At 40.0% G+C, this 7,564-nt stretch overlaps 1 protein-coding gene across 1 annotated transcript in view; it reads right to left on the reverse strand.

The window, feature by feature from the left end:
* LOC126924711 (calexcitin-2) overlaps positions 1 to 1,069 on the reverse strand; it is a 44,813-nt gene extending 43,744 nt beyond the window's left edge. Inside the window, exon 1 of the mRNA XM_050739503.1 lies at positions 800 to 1,069. The gene's annotated coding sequence lies outside the window, so the exon portion shown is untranslated. The remainder of the gene's footprint in view (positions 1 to 799) is intronic.
* Positions 1,070 to 7,564: the final 6,495 nt, after the last annotated feature.

The following is a 7,564-nucleotide window of genomic DNA, read 5'->3' on the forward strand; positions in this document are numbered from 1 at the left end:
AAACGAAACTACCGTCACATAGCAAACATGATTTCTTGACTTAATAAACTGGCTAATCAACCAATTGCAAGGTTAAATTGTCCGGAATGCGCTTTAACGTTGCAGAGTTCTTAAATTTTCTTCGCGATAAAGTAACCTCAAGATCGCTCAACTATGTTTGACGAGTATACTCGCTCGCATCGAAAACGTATACAATTACTTCAAGTAGGATAAAGAACCGTTTAAATATCAAAGTAATAATTCATCGGGGTGTATGTAATGTGTAAGAAACAATAGGATAAGACTTATTAAAAGTTTGCCTCGATATAATATATTCCCGATCGAATATAACGCAGAAACATATCCGTCTGTTATTCTAAACGCTTTTCAAATATCTTCCTGTCTTTGCTCGCTACTCAATGTCCATTTCTACATCTATCCTAACGCCATTTTCACCTTTCGATTGAAAACGAGCTCGGTAATAAATCAAATTAATTCCGCTGCGTTCAACAAAAGATAAAACTAGCTTCCATTCTTTACCAACAAACGTATCACCAGGTTAAAACCGTTCGAGAAATCTTTTCCCGACTATAATCCCTCCACTTCCTCGATTTCTTCAACGTCACTCTCTCCTCCGATCCTGCGAAACTAGGATAAACCTATTTTGCCCGTTGTGTCACTCGGAACCACAAAATCACTGATCCGTGTACAATCTCAAATATCTCGAAATTCGAATCGTCGCAGGTTTGCGCGATTTCCACGCAAAAGCATCGAACGAACGTCCCTTAAGAGCTTTGATAAAAGTATTCTCTGCACCTACCTGGATGAGCCGAGCTGGATCGTCGAAGTGGAAGTCGCGAAGTAAACGCGATGAAACGAAGGAGTGAACACACGAGGGCGACAACGACGACAAGGCGATACTGCGACGGTGACAAAGACAACGAGGAGAAGCTGCAACTTGGCCGATTCGCGATCCAGTGGAAGAGAAAAAAAAGACGAATCGAGCGGGCTGATCACCGTGAACAAACAGCGAACGAGCGCACGACGCGATTGACGGACAGATGAAGCACAAAGTGCGCGCAGCGAGCTCCAGCTTCTCCTCTTTATACCCTCGAACTTGCACCTGTGCTTGCGCAGATCGGCCTCTTAAGCTTCGTCCACTCGGTTTCTTCGTCCGTTCGGCACGGGCCACCACGTGCTCTATTAAACGCGTTGTGTATCGATGCCTCGTGGATATTTCAAATCGAATCTTTCACGCTTTTCAACGATTCCGCGATTCTCGCTTCAACATTTACCACCGACCGCTGCACGGCGCCCCATCTTTCAGCCTCGCGTTGCTTTTCTCTCTGCTTTCCAGTGCTCTCCATTCTTCCACGAGTAGCTGTTTGACTTTTCTATGTATTTGAGCGAATTTTAATGACAAAGGGAGACTGGAATTAGGCGAATAAGAAGGTAAAGTGATCGGTTTAGAGAAGCGAGGATCCCATGGTAATCGAAAAGTTTTGCCGGATAATGTGCGGAGTCCGACGCAAGTTTCCACGTATACGGTGATAAATCAATAACAAAGGAAATTAGTGAAAATAATGGAATTTTATTTTTCCGCAAACCGAGGCAAACCGGGTGAAATAAAATACAAATTTTAAGAGACATGACCGAACGAGTCGAAGTAAATTATTTTACACGCATAAATTACGAGTTGTACGAAGTACTATGTTCGGTACGATCGATATCCGCTTCGATAAATTCTTCGAGTAACGAGATAATATTTGGATAAAATCCAAGAATTAATTAGATAAGTAGGTGGAAGTAATCGTAGCTTGTGTTTGGCAATTTGTGGCTAAGTTTATGAATAATTAGAACTTTTTTTTTTCGTCTCTACCTTTTCCTTTTTATTTCTTTGCGTTGACCTCGCGGACCAGGATGGGCAATTAGCCAAGGACCCAGTTTTAGGCAATGTGCGCCACGATACGCACATAATTTCCAGTCTGTTGTTTAATAGCGGCTTCTTGCACACCGTACCACCACACATATTTTCGATTACGCTCACACAGAATATATAAACGTCTTGCGGACTTTAAAATTCTAAACACCGAATGAAACATAGCCCTTTGAACAACGCAAAGCTGTTTAAGATTTTAAGCAGAGACGCGATGGCTGCAAGTGAGAACACGTATTTCACGCTCAAAGTAGACTATCATAGAAATTATTCTTTCATTTATTCCGAATTAGCGCCTCTCGTGGTAAATATTAATAAATCCCCTCTGGCAACACTTCTTTTTATTCTAATTCCAATGCGTTCAGATACATCGAATATAACTAAAATATCCAATTTTTTCGTCCGAACGTATTAGTCCGTGTAAAAGCTAACAGGCGACTTTGAAGTTTCTCTTTTTATCAAAAGCCATTTTATCGCTCGAGATACTCGTTCGCTAAATATTTATGCTCTATCAGATTGCAGCATAGCGCAAAATAAAGAATTTATTTTGTAATTTTAAGGCTACTTTTCTCGTACACCCTTTTTGGCCTCATTCCAAATTAATACACCGAGCGAATAAATAATGTCAGCTGGCTATAGATTCGCGACAACGCGAAGATCGACTGAAATTTAAAATTAAAGCAAAATACACGATATTTATCATCGCGGTAATTAACATAGTTGAGCTGTATATCGCGTTACGTTATTAAAAATCTGTCATAATTGCTTCGTTTATTTTCAAACAGTACACTTTCGATAGCTCGTCCTCTTCTAAATTTCATTCCAATTTTACTTGCGAATGATATTTAAAACATCGTAATTTTCAGTCACCGTTTAGATCGCGTGAAAATGTTAAATCATCTTCTCGGGAATTATTCAGAACAGTCGCAAATGCGGCTCTCTCGTTACCGTTGATGCGTCTATGTCAGTTTTTCAGCTAATTCCCTTCTCCGGATGTAAAGGTAGGAGAAAGAAAGGAACTCAATTAACATTACGTAAGAGCGTCTTCCGTGTCAAATACGGTGACCACATTGACTGGCTAGAATTAAAAAAGCGACAAAAGATTCGCGAGAAAGGACGAACAAGTTGGAACGGAGCCACGTTAACAAGTTACGATGTCAGGACAGAAATGTTTGTTAAGAAAGACCCGTGTAACTGAAATCGCGTATCGAGAACAATGGAACCAGATGGAGGATCGATCGGTTATGCATTGCCGCTGATACGTTGATTGATACGTTGACGGATGTACAATGAAACGTCGATTAAACAAACTAATTGATATCATAACGAGGTCGTTCGAATGGCTAAAAATTTGCCGTAAGCTAGAAAAGATTTTCGCAAAAGCGCAGCATGTTTAAAGTGTTTTCACGCATCAGCCATGGATGTTCTTCTTTTCTCGTGGCAGACGTTTATCATTTCCGATTTATCTTCCCTTGGATATAATTCACAGACTACGAAATCGAAACTAAAGTTGCCGTTTAAACTAAACTCTCTTCTTTACGTATAATCGAAATCATAATCCATGCCATGTGTGTGACATTATAAAGCGAAAGGTTAATGGCGAATGAAATTTGCCGATTCTGATTTAACGTTTTTCGAGCGCAAAGGTGCAATAATTTGGAAACGATCCATAACGAAGGGGGAGATTACAGTCGTATTACATACGACCTAGGAACGACAAGATTCTCCATATATTATAAATTTATAACACACGCTATAAATACAAGCGAACACGCACTTGTCAAGAACATAAGTGTGCTCGTAATTTCACTTAAGAAAGCGAACGTACACGAAGCTAATGCAAAATAGCTTTATATCGCTGTTATTAAATTACGCGATAACTCCGGCAACGAGTTAATTCTTCTTTTTCCAGTTAGAAGCTTAACATCGTAGTTAATACGCTATTTGTCGGGCAAACCAATAAATGAAAGGAAGAAAATTTGATCGCATGACATTTTCCAGACGACAATTTTATTCCTTCCGCTTTTTGTCGTCAGATTCAAATATGTGCAGCGTATAAATACTTCAAAGTAAGAACAGCTATGAGAATTTCTCTCTGTCTCTCTCTCTTTCTTTCTGCTGTACAGAACAGCTCCTAAATATAATAATAATAATTACGCTCCTATCGAATAAAGTTAAATATTCCACAACGAATTATAAACGTTTCGATCGTACTATTTTTTAGCGGATCCTGCATAGTTCTTACTTCTTATTACGCGAGGTATTCGGATAGCACGTGGTATATGAAAGTCGAAAGTTAAACTTTTAATTAAAGGAGAATTTAAAAATAACGAATAGCGAGGAACCGAACGCTCCTTTACAGATAGAGCGTATTATAATGCTGTTAATAGTCATTTGAGAATCTATACATTGGAGAATCTTCATAAAAGCAATTAGCCAAACTTATTTTAAGTTGGAAACGTAATACGAGGCAGCTTACCAAGGATCGAGAGAAAATATCCGTTTTCAGGCGAACGGCTGTACTTTGATGATACCAGGAAACGAAGTATTGTAATTTATCATTGACCAAAAATCCCCTAAAAATACGCCTCGATTCCTCGACCAGAATATCAAAAAAAGACACAGGAAACGGTTAAATTCGCTGTATGAAATTTATAATAGCGCAGGAATAATTATGCCGTAACTTAGAAATAGTCGCATACTTTGCTGTTAATTATTCATTTATTTGCACGTTCCATTATCATCCGTGAAAAATGACGAAACTCTGCCCGTATGGATGTAGCAGTCGAACAAACGCAAGATCGCTCATTACGCTAGTGAGAATACGATCGTTGTAAAACGAAGATAGAATAGCATCGTGAAAGATTCTATCGTTTTCGTAGATATTCTGGTAAAACGAAAAGAAAATCCCGATCGGGAGAAAAGCATTGGCAGAGGAAACTTGGACCGATCTAGGTTTCAAGCCTGTGTATGACATCTCCGGGAAGCGATGCTCTGGTTTGCTGGCTTCCGTCAATCAAACCGCAACTTACCTACCACCTTCGATCGCGGATTTCATGGGTTTCGGTGCACGTCGAGTTAACTCGATTTATAAGAGGTATAAATTGCGATCGTCGCGACAGATCCGCGTACGTAATGCCAAGATCTATTAATTAGAGCCGCGCGATATAATTTTGCGACGATGAACGATCCCGAACGTGACACAACGCAAGAAAATAGCCAACGAGCGAATAAAATACGATCTTTTCTTCCAGATAACTCTTTACAACGATCTTCTGTGCTCGCATAAATTCATCGTTGCATATTTCCTATCAGGACATCGCATGCAAACTATTTTTGGTTGCTATGGATCTGGAACAGCTAAGGAAGATCTGACGAATCAGCATTGGAACGACAGGCGAGAAATCGTCGGATTGGATCAAGGATCGGCTATTAGTTCTCGAGCCTACTTCGCGACCTCGAAATTGCTTTACGTTTCGTCGCATCGTCGTTGTCGAGTCAGCAGTCGCACGCGTCAACGATATTTCCAAACTGTAGAATTCTTCCTGACCACCGGCTTTCGTCTCAGCGAACAGCTGATCGTATCACGCTTGTCGACAACCTGCAGTAGAACTGGCCCCCGACCCCTTCGCCTTAAATTACGTAAGCAACTTTCCTTCCTTTTTCTACCTTTTTCCTTTTTTTTTCATCCGTCCGATCTTTTATCGCGCTCTTTTGCTTGCTTCTTCCTCGAACGCTCTCTTCCGGCCTACGAGGAGATTCACCTTTCTAGTGCTGATGGTTTTAGGATAAAGGGTGAAGCTTTTTGTTATTGCTTGTTTTTCCGACAAAAAGAATGTTACATCAAGTAGAGGAGAATCGGAGCGCAACTTTTTCGCATTTGTTCTTCGTTTATTTCGTACCGTGTTTAGGAATCGTAAGTTACGAAAATACGTGGACGATCGATTTAACATGGAAATATGAGAATAGAAATAGAATTTGTTGATTGTATTTGGCAAAAGATTAACGCTCCGTTCTGGATCGTTAACGTTTCTGTTACGAAGGATCGATCGTCTAATAATTTCGGACGAGTGTAACCACCCCACCAACCTCCGCATAATATCGGTGCATCGCGTCATTGTTGACGAGCGAATTTTGGAAAGTAAGGTGGTTGCGATTGCACGAATACGAAAAGACGCGATATAGAAATTTTGTAATGCCTTTTCCATCTAAAAAGATCGTTGGGATACAAAGCTGCTCGATCGCTACATCCTCGGTCATACTCCGGACGATCGATTTTCATTTTACTCCGTGCTCGGATATTCAAATAAGTATTTGCATGCTGCATAATTAGATAGAAAAAAAGAAGGAAACGTCTAACTAATTTGATAGAATATCATAAATCAAATAAAAGATTTTTGCCGGATGATAACAGGTTCAGCGTTAATAACTTTCTTGCCGGTATAATATAAGACGGTTACTTCGTCGCAGATATTTGCCTCGTCTCGTACAGGCGAACTTCAAACTGCTCTGAGCAATGTATTTCGCAGAGTGCAGTTTGCCTTTATAGGAAGTTTGGTAAAGAGGAATATAGTTTGCACTTTGTCACGTATCGTAACTGATAATAATCTCTAAGCAGGTTCGCGGAGTAAAGTAAGGTGCGGGTAGCTGGGGCTCGAGATTTATTCAGCGCTGTAATACAGACTCCTAAGAACAAAATTGCTTGGCTCACAACTTTCCATCGTAACGTCACCCCCTTATATAGTCGCCTCCGGGATATAACGGACTTCATTCCCTTTTTTATATCGATATTTCACGACAGTAAGCGCCAACGTCACGCTATGTTTTTCCGTTCCTTGTTCTGGATCATCGCTCGAACGATCGCCACCTCGTATTTAGCGACAGAATGTGCAACTATAGGATTTCGCCTTTCATCCTGAATTATCCGTTATATAGGATTTTCGTAGCTTTTATAGAACGAACGTCACGCCATGAATCAATTTGTGGAAAACGTGTCACGAACATTTACCACCGGTGGTAATACAAATGTGAATTACAAATTAGAGATCCGCTGGCTCTCTCGATGCTTCAACCGCATTAAATCGAATAAATTCGCGCGGAATATACGACGAGTAGATGCGAGACAGGATGCAATCTGTTTTATTATTTTTAGAGATGCACATTTTTGTAGAAAATTGATGGTAAAGTTGCAAGTGAAGTAACAATTTTCCCCTTTGAAACTATCATTCGCTGTTTTCTTTTCTTGTTTTATATCGGACTAATTAAACTTTCTGATCCGTCTTATATTTACTCGAATTTATAAACGTTACTAATTCGCTACAGTAATAGCTAATACTATACGAATCGCTTATACAGCAGCATTATGCACTTCGCAAGCTTCAGTGGTTTAGCAAGAGATTTAACCATCGATTAAGTATAGGATAGACGTTATAGATATAGGGCTTCGTGACTCAAGTTCTGAAATACCGACCTGGAAAAAATTCGGAGTGTTTCTTACGCCCTCTATGATCTCTTACGGCAGATATAGAAAGTTCAAACGTCTATACACGTGTCGATAATGTCACTCGCCTGCGACAGTGTCTTACGTTTCACATATCATCTGCCGATAAATTCGATTAAGCCACGGTCGTTGGTAACTAAACGAGAATT

Source organism: Bombus affinis, chromosome 15 (assembly GCF_024516045.1).
Source record: "Bombus affinis isolate iyBomAffi1 chromosome 15, iyBomAffi1.2, whole genome shotgun sequence".
NCBI lineage: Eukaryota > Metazoa > Arthropoda > Insecta > Hymenoptera > Apidae > Bombus > Bombus affinis.